The sequence below is a fragment of the Idiotropiscis lumnitzeri genome, chromosome 10, assembly GCF_059441095.1.
Source record: "Idiotropiscis lumnitzeri isolate Australia: NSW breed Sydney's pygmy pipehorse chromosome 10, RoL_Ilum_1.0, whole genome shotgun sequence".
In the NCBI taxonomy this organism is placed as follows: Eukaryota; Metazoa; Chordata; class Actinopteri; order Syngnathiformes; family Syngnathidae; genus Idiotropiscis; species Idiotropiscis lumnitzeri.
In genome coordinates, this window is record NC_142400.1 from 6,254,439 (window position 1) to 6,268,215 (window position 13,777).

The 13,777-nt window shown below is 40.9% G+C and overlaps 1 protein-coding gene across 7 annotated transcripts in view; it reads right to left on the bottom strand.

Moving 5' to 3' along the window:
- Positions 1-13,777, bottom strand: part of mef2d (myocyte enhancer factor 2d) — a 67,649-nt gene that overhangs the window by 42,088 nt on the left and 11,784 nt on the right. The window lies entirely within an intron of this gene.

The window sequence follows — 13,777 nt, forward strand, 5'->3', positions numbered from 1 at the left end:
TATTTGTGTTTTAATCATCATTCTTGCTATTTTTTTTTTTTTTACAAATAAATTACACCAGCGACTGTATTTGTATCTAAGCAATCATAATTGAAATAAATTAGTTTTTTCAATACTTGAATGTATCCAATATTGGTCAATTTTTACATATATAATATTTTTTTCCAAGTAGTTTTTTTAAGTTGAAGTTTTTTTTTCTTTTTACAATTAAAAAAAGCATAGTTTTTATATATTATATATTATTTTTTGCAACTTTACACCTTTTTGTTTTGATTATGACAAAAAAAAACAGATGCAGCGTTACGCTGGTTTGTCTGAAGCCTACCACTAACCTTTGCGAACGCATTAGTCACATCGTTATTACAGTAAATATTTGTACAAAAACCACATGTAGCCTAAAAATATAAAACAATCAAAATAAAATATCCACTCTGCATGCGATTGGAACACAGCCAAGACGGCTTCTCAAAAGCAGATAATTAGATGACGTCATCGTCATGCGTGAACGAGAAAAAACATGTCTGAAAGTCTCAGGCGTCCTGATATTGCGGAAACACCTTGCAGGTAGCCGTTTGTAGGTCGCGTTTCTATTCACATTTGACAAAACTGACTGAAGACAAGCCCTCTCTCTGTATTTTGTTAGTTGGTGAGAATTGAAAAAAAAAATAACTGTGACCCTAATCAAAGTGGCCCCAAGAACAGGATTATTACTTTTCTGAGTGAGCACGTAAGCCATGCACAAGACGTTGAGCGAAACTTCATTTATTGCAGGAGTTCCGTGACCGTATCATTTTATTGGTCAGTTTTACCCCTCCCAGACGTTTTAAAACAAAAATCAGCATAGATGTTCCGGTAATTCTAAATTTTCAAACGTGCAACTTTAACACACACAGAGCAGCAACACATACAAAGCATACAACAATTCTCACAGGCATACATATATGCTCTCTTAAAAATCTATGTAGTCGGGGTTCACTCTTTAATCAAACTTTATTTAGTCATGTAAGCATTAACAATTATTTGCCCATTTTTTTTATTTTATTTTATTTTTTTTTTTACCAAATACCTCAATGAAACCCTTGAGCATCGCTTTGAAGACGAATGGAGAACCTCCGCGACACATCACAGGCGAGCGCCGCCACAAAAGAAACAAAAACCAAAAATGTGTTTGTTACGCGGAAGGCATGACGACTGTCCTACTGCTATGTAGTTTGACCTGTCTGGTTACATCAGCAACAGGAAGCAAAAGAAGCCTCGAGGGCACACCCATCACGCCGTTAGGTGCGACATCGTTGTGAAGCGGCGGAACAATGACGAGGAAAGTGCTTTACGGTTGGGACAGCATTATTCCTGTTGGTGACTTTGTCTTGGCGCCGTGCGACTATTTATCGCCAATCTAGCCGTGCCAGGATAATTAAACCAATCTCGACCTGAAGCATTCAAAGAGCAAACGGAACAACTTTGTTGCGACGTGTATTTTGACTTCATAAGTGGATGGAAATATTTTTAATGGATTGATTTGCTTTAATTGACTTATGTAACAAGGATAATAGCATCTTCCTTACAAGTAAAACTATTTAAGCAGAGATGGGAGTAAGTCATATCGGAATGTGCAAGTCATAAGTGAGTCTCAAGTCTTCATGTGCTGGGCAAAAATCAAGCAAGTTAAGATTGTCCGGTAAATTTCTGGCAAGTTAGCCAACTAGCATAAATTACTTTGAATTTATTTCACTATAAATCTCACAACATAAACAAAAATATGCTGGGTAAATTTTATTTTATTTTTTGTTTTTATTTTATTTTTTTTTACGTCTGTTACGATTCTCAGCCATCAAGGTCAAGGGAATCGAAAAGTTGAATCGAGGAAACTGGACTCAATATTTGTTGTGCAACTTAGCCAATTGTGTTATATATATTTCGCTTTGGCCGCAAATGAGATTTAAAGCAGGTGTTATTTTTAATAGTTTCGTTTGTGCAGACACGAGTTGGTCATTCGCGGCGTATATCCGATCTGTTCTGTTATTTACATTGTGGTCGGCATTGGCAGTTAGCCAGTACGTCTCACATGCTTATCCTCATTTGAAAGAGGACTAACCCCGATTTGAGGATATCCAATTCCACGCATTTGTTTCTCTTTACGCTGACATGACACACATCGCCATTTTGATACACACACATAGACGCGCGTGCACACACACCCATATCGGAATCATGTGACTTGAAGCACGCAGTGTAAATCCTGCCTGAGGTAGCCGACCGAAACAGGAATATCTCCCGAGTGAGTGGGAGGAGGAACTCCAAGACGATTTCACCTGTACATTTATAGCCTTGACCGCAAAATGTAAGATGAATTTCATCTGTCATTCACCCTGAATCAAGTGAACCACAAGCATGCGCATGTCGCAAACAAAACAACCTGGCAGACAATTTGACAACTGCGACAGCTTTTCAGCACGCCACCAACGCGACTGATTGCATGTGGTCATGAAGCGTTTGTTGTCGAGATGAACTTTAAAACAAGCATCAACCAGCTGCCTGGAAAGCGGCCCGGCTGACCGCGATCCCCCGCTGAGAGCTTTGCTACCGTATTATAAACAAAATAACGCGTCTAATCAAATGCCAACTGGACAAGTGACACCAAGTCAGCGGTTAACAAACTGACACGAGGCCTTGTGGATTAACGGTGAAACGCAAACAAGAAGTCTAGTAGCTCAGCATGAGCTGGGTAGCGTAGCTAAAAATTGTACAGTCACTTTCAAATTATATTACTCAAATAAAAACGACTATTCCAAATAAACACCTGACGTACGTTTAAGTTAAAACGATTCAGCCTTGTTGTGAAATTTTAGAGTGAACTTGAGAGTACGAAAATGGGATAGCGCAGGCAAACTACGGCCCGGGGGCCACATGCGGCCCCGTTAAACGTTATAATCCGGCCCGCCGAACTTGAAAAATAATAAATGAATGTGGTTTTTCAAATGCATATATATTGTTGTAATGCTTTTGTTCACTTTCATTTAAAATTAAATGTATTTCTTATTTTTTTTTTCGATGAGGTGAGGTTACCAAAACACTCCATCCATCTGCTCCTGGTCCGGCCGCTCTGTCAAATTTTAGCACCCATTATGGCCCGCCAATCAAAAAGTTTGCCCACACCTGGGATAGCGGATGGGGATGACGTGAATTGCGGTTAGCTTCACTAGCTCTGATTATTCCAATCGATCGGCGCTAGCTTTTAACGATTCCTATTGGTGGGACCTTGAGAATCATGGCAAGGAATGAGGGCAGCCACATGAAGAGTAGCTCCGTCTTTGCCTGCAAAATGATAAGTCCTATAATATGCGGGCAACGACTGTGTAATAACAGGAACTTTTTTCATATCACAACACGTGTTGCTTTACGACACCGTGTCATAACACCTGTCGGTTTCCCCAAATACAATAACAGATACATGCTTATTTTTTAATGGTGCCTACAGATAGTCACAATATTGATTGAGAACATAAACACGTTACAAGATGAAAATAAAAATTGAAAGAAAGAGCAAAATCAAAGGATGTCATCGTTCAAATCAGTTTACATGTTCAAAAGGAATGGGAAGAAGTACAAAACTTACTGTAGGTAGTCCTACCACTTGTTTGCACATCAAATTATTACACTAGTAAGTTATTTATAATCTAAGAAAGAATCCTAAAGTACACGTCCCTTCTTACAATAGTGAGCTGAAGAAATATAAACAATGCCACTGGTTAATCCAGTCCAAATTGAATTTCATCACATTTTAGTTGATGACGAAGACGACCTGATTTGCCCTATCTGGACATGACGGACCTGCTCCTCCTGTTAATAATTAATGCGAACATCCACCTCGCACATACCCAAAATGACCCAAATGTTGTTTAATTAACACAACCTATTTAGTCTTTCAACCTTAGTGGGCATCGGAATGTCTTTTGGTTTGCTTTGATGAAACTTTAGCAAAACAAAGTCAACATGTGTGCCAAGACAACGCAGTTATATGACCCTTCACGGCTGCCCACTCTTGGGCCGGCCTCATTTTGCTGTCAAGGAATGTGACTGACGACGAGTTATGGTCCCTTTGCATTGAGTGATTTGAAATTGATTTATTCCCATTGAACAAGCCAAGTTCAATTGAATTGAGTTTTCCCGATTTTACCACTGATGATATAGTGGACACAGTGGCTTTGATTTTATAGCTCTGAGGATACGCTAACAAACGGACCGTAACTCACGAAGGGGGGGATTAATCGAGCTTCACGGTGTACGTTAGCATCACGACAAACGGCCCCAAGAAGACGACTTCATATATTTGCGCTGACTTTTAAAAGGTAAACAACGGAGTCTTGACAGGTGGCGGCGAGCGCACCAATCATGACGCTCGACACGTTAATAGCCTCGCGAGTCAAGAGGGGAAACCAACAGGTGCGGAGTTACGAGGCTCCACTGCTGCACGAGCTAGCGGGGCTGTAAATCTATCCTGAGACACATAACCCCCCCCCCTCCTCCCTCCCCTCAATGACATCCCCCACCAACTACCTCTTGTCACAAATTTGAAGTCAGCTCGGCAGCTGACGATGGCCTCTCCACGCTATCCACAAGAGGTGGGAGTAAATCACATTTGTGCAAGTCATACATAATTCTCTGGTCTTCACCATCGAGTTTTCAAAGTAAGTCCCAAGCTGCTGTGGCCAAAAATCAAAGCTAGTCAATTCAATTCCCCTGTAAAGAAAATCGAGGCAAGTCATTACTTGGGGTAAGAAAGTCATAAATCATAAGTAATCTTGCGTAAAATGAGTAATCTTGTTAGGTCACGGGATATAATTGCCAATTAGATGCTTTCATTATCTGTCCTCAAATATTCACAATTCAAAACCTCCATATTGTTTATTACGTACGGTGAAATTCCAAACAGTAAAACCTCAAATAAGCCAACAATCACAAGAGCTCGGACTTGGAACCGAAAACTTTAAACGCTCAAGTTGTCGAGTTCACGCTGACTAAAGCAAACGACTTTAAATGGCGCTCTGTTTCTATGTTCCGCAACGTCCTGAACATCTGAGATCTGATCAAACCTGCCTGAAAATTTGATTGTTCTCTGCTGCTTTTTCATTCATCATACAGCCAAATATTATATCGGGTTTTCCCGATCTGGTTTCTGTTTTGTGGTTTTTAACTTAATCATTTTTATGGCAAAAAATAAATAAAAATAGAAATAGCCAAGATTAAATACAGTATTTTACAAATCAAATCAAGACTTTGGTTTGTACTCTGTCTGGCAACATATTTCTTCTTACCAGGCAGTTTTTGACTAAGACTGAGTATCACTTGCTTGACACATTTCTTCCCTTGACTTATTCTGACTGACTCACATGAGTACAATACAAATAAACTTGCCTTGCCTCAGATTCAACTCGTTCAGGTCTTCAGGGATCGTAATCAATCGTTCTTACCGTGGAGGAAAAACCCAACAAGGACTCTGGATGGAGGCCGGTTTAAAAAGCCAGTCGGTATTTGAGATCCAGGTCCAAGATGGCAGCTAGCGTCCCTGTCGCTAAAAGAAAGGAAGGTCGACGGAGCAACACGCGTGGTCGCTCCGCCAGCGAACGTCCGAGTGACAACTGCTGCTTGGAACGCCCCCCCCCTCCCCATCCATACCCCCTCCCACCCCTGGCCCCCACCCCACCGAGCACTGGACACCCACAAACTACCCTCCTCACTGAACACCCTTCACCCCCACCATGCCCGGCCTCCCTAACCTAACACCTCACGTAAGCACATGCACTCTTCGACCCCCCCTCCCACCCCCCCCCATCTCCTCCCACGTCACCACTGTGCTTCTGCATGCCTTCAGCAACTGCCACCGATTCGTCAGCGTCCATGTTGTATGTACAATGACAGGAGTTTTTTTTTTTTTTTTTTTAAATAAATCAAACTGGCTGATTAATACATTTATAAGTAGTCTATTGTATCAGTTTGGAGTATTTCTTAAAGGGGAGGTCAATACCCCCCCCCCAAAAAAACTTTGCAATAAAAACTTTTTTTGCGCCTTGACTAATCTTAAAATGGCATTCTGATTAATATTGCGTTTTTGGAATATGAGTTAAGCTGCAAAATCCACCCGTCCCAGTTTGTCACATCTGTCGACTAAAAATGACATCACTGTTGCTCAGGGATCAGGTAACGACCCATCACTCACCTGTTTTCTGAAGCTGAGCCATGATTGGTCATAACCTGCGCCCTGAGGAACTGTGATGTCGTTTTCAGTCGACAGACGTGACAAAATGGCCGCCCCCTGCTATGGTTAAAAACAGGTGGACTAGTCGATGAGTTGACTTACTTTTCCGCATTTGGCATTTCAATCGGGAAGCTATTCACATGTTTTAGGCATCTCAAATTTCAATTGGCCAAATTCATAGAGTCACCCATCTGCTTTTGTCTTTTTATATGTATTCTACCACAGCGTATGTTTATGTCATCTCATGAGTCGAGTTGACCACTTTACAATGTTTTAAATGACAAAACATCTTGTTATATGTTTTTCACATCAAAACAATTCATTCAATTTCAGGAGGTCTAGTAAATCACTTCATCTTTCGCCTGTTCCACATTAAACCAGACGTTCAGTCCATCTCAGGATTTTAATCTATCACATTGCAGGGTTTCTAACTCACAAAACATTTTATGCTTGCCATCAAACTGCCTGTTTAATCCAGTACATTACTTTGCAGTCTTTTAAACCAAAACCACTTCATTACGAGCTTTCATTTTTTTTTATACGTTTTTCCCCCATGAAGCTGTTTAATCCATTTCAAGAGTGTAGTTTATTACAGTGTTATTAAGCAACAAAAGTTCCCACTTATGTTTTTCCACATCAAACTGACGGTAAAATCTATTGTTTGGGTCTACAAAATCACATCTTATTTTTAATGATTGGAATTTGTATTCATTCGAGTTTATTTCTAACAGTATGTCGAACAATGAATAAAGTCAATGGCGGGTGGGTGAAAGCACGCCCAAAAATCCAAAAATTGGCGTGTGTGTCGGATGAGGAGCTGTAGGCACCAGGATGGAAGCAGCCTCCATTCTCCTTTTTTCTCCTCCAACCCCAACAAACACACACGCAGAGTAGTATAAGTGCCAACCGTACATGAATAAGAAATGTTACATCCTGTACATGCAGATGCAAACGACAAACTGTACATTAATGAAGAGCTACTATACGATATAGGCAGGAAAATGTTAACTAGTATCAGCCAGTTACCGGTTTTCAAAGTATTCCACGTATTTTTTTTTTTGTTTTTTTTAATGAGTCATGAGAGCAGGCAAAGTGGCATGACCGACCACAACCCCCGAATATTTTACATTTTTCCGAATCAAGCAATAAACTTCAAATGACTCATTTTAACACTTAACCTTGTCTCGGATGGAATCTCTGACCACCACTTGGAATATTTGAACTGCACAGTCCACACAAAGACAGCTGGACAAGTGCACACACACACACACACACACAACAGTCATGCGCACACATGCTCAGCTGTCAAGAGAGTTGTACAAACACATTGCTGATGTCTCGTGCCTCCTGGCCAAACTACACAGTAGTGGCGGAGGGTGAATCCATCCAAATATGGATAATATTGATACAGACGTTGGTACTGACATAAATGGGAGACCAGTGAGATGAGATATGTGGAAAAAGCACAAAAACACTTTAAAGGTGTTTGGAATTCATTCCCTTTAAGAACTCATCTAATTAGATTATCCTTTGTTTAAACAGAACGCCAGAGGTTTGCCGGTCCGTCCTCCGCCCTCGTCTTCCGTCATCGTCCCACTTACTCAGAAAAATAATCACCCTGCGTCCTCATCCGTCCCCGTCGTCTTAAAGCGCTACCGTCGTTACTTCTCACCAGTCCCTCCCGCAAAAAAAAAATAAAAAAAGGTTTCCTAATTCGTGCCTGGGCTTCCAGTCTCGGAGGCATCCAACACAGTCAGCTGTCTTAACCAGCTGAGAGTATTATTTGCAACTGTTTAAAATATCAAATATATATATTTTCGTACTCTCGCAAAAACATTTTTCCACATCAAGCAAGATATTTACACTATCTCATGAGTTTGGTCTAGTGGGTCCCAGCTTTTGTGTTGTGAAAAATCTGTGAGAAATTAGCCAGGTTCTCTTAACGGGTCTGCAAATTTTTCAAGTTAAGGGGCCAGCAGTGCTTGAGCAACACCAGGCGGCCAGCGATGCAAGTAAAATGAGGAAGGGCTTTTGGAGATAAGGCCTTCGCCGCTAATCGCAGTTTTTTTTTTCTGTTTTGTTGATTTTTTTAAGTTAACCAGTTGTATATTTTTCCCATCACTGTCCACATTTTTTTGCCCTCTGGTAGCACGGCGTGATTTCTCCGTATTAGTTACTGCTTGCAGACGCGACCGCCTCTTGGAATGTGGCCCACGGGGCCGCTGGCACAGACGCGACCGCTGCACCCCTTTCGGACATTTGCGGCGTTGTGTGGAAAGTCAATGACGCGACTGTTCCGCTCGCTGCCGGCCCCCCGTTTCCCACACCCTCCCAGCCCCAGCGGAGACTTCAAGGTCAAGAGAGGGCACCAGACTGAGAGTTTTTCCTTGGGAAACCCAGTCGCTGTCGCTCACCGGAACTCAGGCGCTCCTTTTACAGTCCTCGAGCCGGGCCTTTTATTTTGAAGGACATAGTCAAAAATATGTTGTGTCTTCCGGCCAAATTTTGCTGAATTTGCTGCCATAATCTTATCGCATATTTTTTTATATCTCGTGTTAATAACGCAATACTCTCCATGCCGTATGAGACTATCTAGTAAAATTGCCTTTTTTTTTTTTCCCCCATCCTTCCAGTGCAACACACGATGTTGGCCAGCAGCCCGAAAGGAGGATCTGTGATCCTTCCTCCGCTCTCTCGCCGAGCCAAGTGAGGACCTGCCAGGTTGGGTGGGGGAGGCGGCGACATGTTCTTGTCCAAGAAGAAGAAGAAGAGGAGAGAGCAGCGAAGAAGGCAGCCAGTCGGCCTGCAGGCGCATGTATTTAAGTCGAAAGCCGAGGTTGGCTTCCCGTGTTTGCCAAAACGCCGTCCGCCGTGTTTGTTTGTTTGTGTTGCTTGACAAAGAAAACGAAGTCACGCTCGTTGGCCACAAATAGGCGTGGAAATGAACACGACGCGCTCGCAAGGCTTTGACGGTGTTATGCAAATGAGCCTTCCTTCTCCCTCCCTGGGGAGGATTGGAGAAATTAGAAGAAAATGACAAAGCTTTCCTCTGCTCTGACCTACATTGTGTGGCAATTGTACACGTTCTCTCGAACGCGTTTGACAAATCCTGCAGCGTAATAATGAAAGCGGAACATGCTGCAGACAAAAAGACGAAAAAAGTTCTTGAAAGCTGCTCAGCCGCTCATTGATCAATCTCAGGCTGGGTGATTATGGGAAAAATTGTAATCACAACTTTTATTTCTATTCAAATCATGACTAATAAAAATGAGCAATCGTTTTTTTGTACGTTTTTACAGTATACAGTATATATTTGCTGGTTGACACTAAGATCTTCTACTGTAAGGCATGCAGCACAATTAAGAGCAAGAAGAAGAGGCAGAGAAGGTCCCCGACTAAGGAGAGGCTAGTCTGCAGTGAATTAGGGTACCAAATAACCTGACACTTCATTCCTCCCGTTATTTCTTTTCAAATATTTGGGGTATTTTCCATGCTTTTGTATTAGTTATTTATTTTTTTAAAGATTATTTTTCCCCATATAATAATTTGGTATTTCTTTTTTTAATATATATTGCAATCCCCCCCTCCAAATAATTCTGCAGTACAAAATTGCTTTGGCAATGGTTACGAACACACAAGTGTACCTAATATTTGGATTTGTGTACTCTGATGAGCAAATCCCTGACTTACTGTATTTCCAGCAAATAAGATGCGACACTCGCTATGACTTGACAATGCCCGCCCCCCCTCCCGCAAATCCCCCCTGAAGCTGTGACAGCCAAAGGTGAAAGTTCAAGAGCGTCACGACGAGCCCTAACAGACGCTACACGTCTGCTTGGCTCAGCTGCTGACTAAAAAAACTCAACAAACATCTGCAGCTGCTTCTTCTTCGTTTGAAGGTGAACCCTATAAAACAAAGAATCCGCAAAGAGATGGGACTATGCCGTGATATCCTCATTAACACGCCGCCCGTGTGGCCGTGTTATATTTTAATCTGGCGAGCAAATTAAAGTCATAAATCACCCGACAGCTGCGACGACTCCCATGCCGCGACCGGTCGGGAGGCGGCAGACATTTAGCTTACGTGCGGTAAAATAAGAGCAGACGCACCCGATGAAATGAAAAGGTTTGCTCGGGAGGTTCAGACGAGGAGACGGGATGTTAAGTAAGGCCAAAAGCTCCTGGACGCTGATGTCGGGTTCAGATGTTGCACGGGTCTGGCCCATATTCCAAATGGCATCCGGCCCACAATTTGGGATGGGTTGGCTAAGGGGAGTCAATCGCTATCCATTATATATTGGAATGCCCTTATATGGTCAGATGGCCATTTTGTAGTGATGTCCGAATGCGTAGTGAGTCGGGCTGTACAATTAATCGAATTTAAATCGACACCGCAATGTAGTCAAATGCAATTTTTAAAGGGCATTGGAAATCTACACTATTTCTTTATGGTACATTTTATTTATGTATTTATTTAAACAGTTTCTATTAGATGAAGAAGTGCACTCTACATGTTCATGTACTGTTTAATAAAACGGGAAAAGTTGAAGTGATAAAGCCTCAGATTTGTTTGCATTATTGTCGTAATCGGATTTATGACTTAACGACGTGTATACGCCAGACTTGTTGGATAAAGTCGTGAACGCTGAAAATACATCAAATCGAAGTGTTTAGTACCTTAAAAACTTTTTCTTTTATATTCATTCATCAATCATTTGCCATGATTTTTTTTCTTGCTCATTTTATTTTACTGAAATAGTGATTCATGTCTTGCTTGTGTTTGTGAATAAATATAGAGGACCTTGAAAAAATAATCTCATGTGAAATCGCAATCACAATATTGAGCGGAACAAAATATCACAACAAGATTATTTCTCAAAATCGTTCAGACCAGATTTTAATCAAGTCTCACAGATCAAATTGGCCTCTCACAACTGCCCACACATGACCAAAGCTCCAAAAGGATACAAGACGCTGTAGGTGCGACGAAGCAACTGACCACCTAATCCCACAAAGAAACGCCCACTGACACACGCGCACAAACGCACACACACACACACACACACACGCGCGCACACCCTTCTCCTCAGAAACAGCTGACGTTTTAACAGGCTTACAACAGCTGACAGGCTACAGGTGGGTCAGAGGGGACCCTTCATAAGTCCTCTGTCCCTTCTTCTCCCCCTTTTGTAGAGCTCATACTTCCCCCTCAGTGTGCACGCGCGCACACACACACACACACACACACACACATGCACACACCTGTTGTGACTCCGGAGGAATTGTCCTGGGTGGAAAGCCGTATCAACCACCTCCTCTCTGGGCATGAAAACAAGCCTTTATGACCCTCCAGCATGTGTTGGAGAGGCCTGAGTCGATGTGTGAGTGCGGGTGTGTGTGTGTGTGTGGGGGGGGGGGGGGGCGCGTGTGTGTGTGTGTGTGGCGACAGATGCTAGCGGTGAGCCGAGCTAAAGGCTAAAAGCTCTAAGCTTCTTTGCTTCAGTGAAGGAGGAGGTGGCAGCATTATCGGCAACAGCAGCAGAAGAAGAAGAGCAAACCGTCACGTTAATCCGTCATCACTTGAATAGGAAACAATGTGTAGTCATACATGATGACATGTATACGACCTCGTGGATATCACGAATGTAATAATTCGAAAAGTCCAACTGAAAAGAAGCAGGAGGGAATCAAACTCATTTGTAAGCGCAGAAAAGAATGACAATTAGAGTGGACTAGACATGCGACACGGTATGTTAGATTCCGATGGTATGATAACCGTGAGCAAAAATATCACGGTATCACGTTATTCAAATTACAATTGCAAAATGAACTCTTTTTTTTTTTTTTAAATACCCGGGTAAATAAAAAGCATTTCCCCCCCATTGAACACAATCTATTTCATTTGGAAACAAAATATAGAATATTTGTACATTTAAATAATTAAATGAATTAAATTTAAATTCTGAAGTTTTAATTATTCTTAGTAAGTGACAATACATTGCTGGTCACCTACTTTTAGAACAGACCCGTGGGCTACTCATATTGTCATTGGGGCTAACTAGTACCCACTGGCACCATTTTTCTTTTCTTTTTTTTTTTTTAAGGACAATGCACACAGCAAAAAGCTGTGAGTGAAAATAACAAAAACAAAATGGCCTCCCAAAAAAAAAGTATTTCCAAATAAATTAAAAAAAACATAAATAAATCAATTTAATTTGCACTAAAAGGCAATATGTATGCTGGGTTCCATACAAAAAAATACTCAGAATACGATCTGATTTATTTTATTTCATTATATTAAGACATCTGAGTCAATCAAAATATGATGCAGTAACATGTACACAGGTTACAAAATCATTTACACCAATTGCAATAAGATTCGCTCCAAATACGATGCGATTTACTTTACTAACAAAGTGGTACCATATGACAAATTAAACAGGAATGACGATGAGATCTGGTTTACTCCACTTAAGATGTGATTCGATTTCCTTTGATTAGTTTGCTGTAATACGATTCACTCCAATTACGATAACATTCAATCCTCTGCAATTATGATAAGATTTCCTCCAATTACACGATCCACTCCAAATACAACACGGAAAGGTTTAAAGACAAATTGACACAAAAACGATACAATGGGACTTCCTCCAAATTAGAACACGATATGATTAAACGGTGATGCAACACACTTAACTCAGTCGTTGTGATACGGCGCGATTACAATAAGGTATGACTTACTCCAATTACAACATGATAAGAGAGCCACTCTAATGACAATGTAATGCAGTTGTTCTTTACAAACTAAGTGTAACAAATATAAATGTTCATTACATTTGCCGTCTATTCTCCTTCAATATAGTAATAGTAGTTATAGTATAAATATCGGTCCAAATAATGGCTATCCCGAATTTACAAAGCCATTATTTTATTTATTTATTATTACCATCTTCAGTTATCTAAAAATCAACAAATCCTGAAGGCATAAACACCATTTATGGCACTCAATATGTAAAAAATATTCAGTTAATTTAATTGAATATGCGTAAAACCGTTCTAAATGTTTTGGAATGTTTGAAGAAATAATTGTCTTATTATTTTTAAAAATATAATTTCACGCATTTCTTTTTAGTTTCGGTTCTTCATTTATTAATATTACCTCTTGTTCTAACTTATTCCAAATAAAAATCGGATATAAATAGAAACATTTAGTGTCAGGCGAGAGACACTGACAATTCCACTTGGAAACTTTTGTCAGATGAAAACATACAAAGTGAAATGTGGCGGGATATTTAGGACAAGCTGAGACTCGAAAGCACAGCATTTTTTATATCAGTTGTTCTTTTGACGACAACAGCAAGTGGGGAAAAACATCTGTGCATGATGTATTCCTGCCGTGTGGGCAAAAACAGCAGAAAAAATTTTGCCTTTAAAAAAAAATAAAACACCACCAAACGAGTTTCCCCCCCCCCCCCCATCTCTAAACTGCTGCTGTTTCGCTGCGTGAGCCCAAAACTTTTT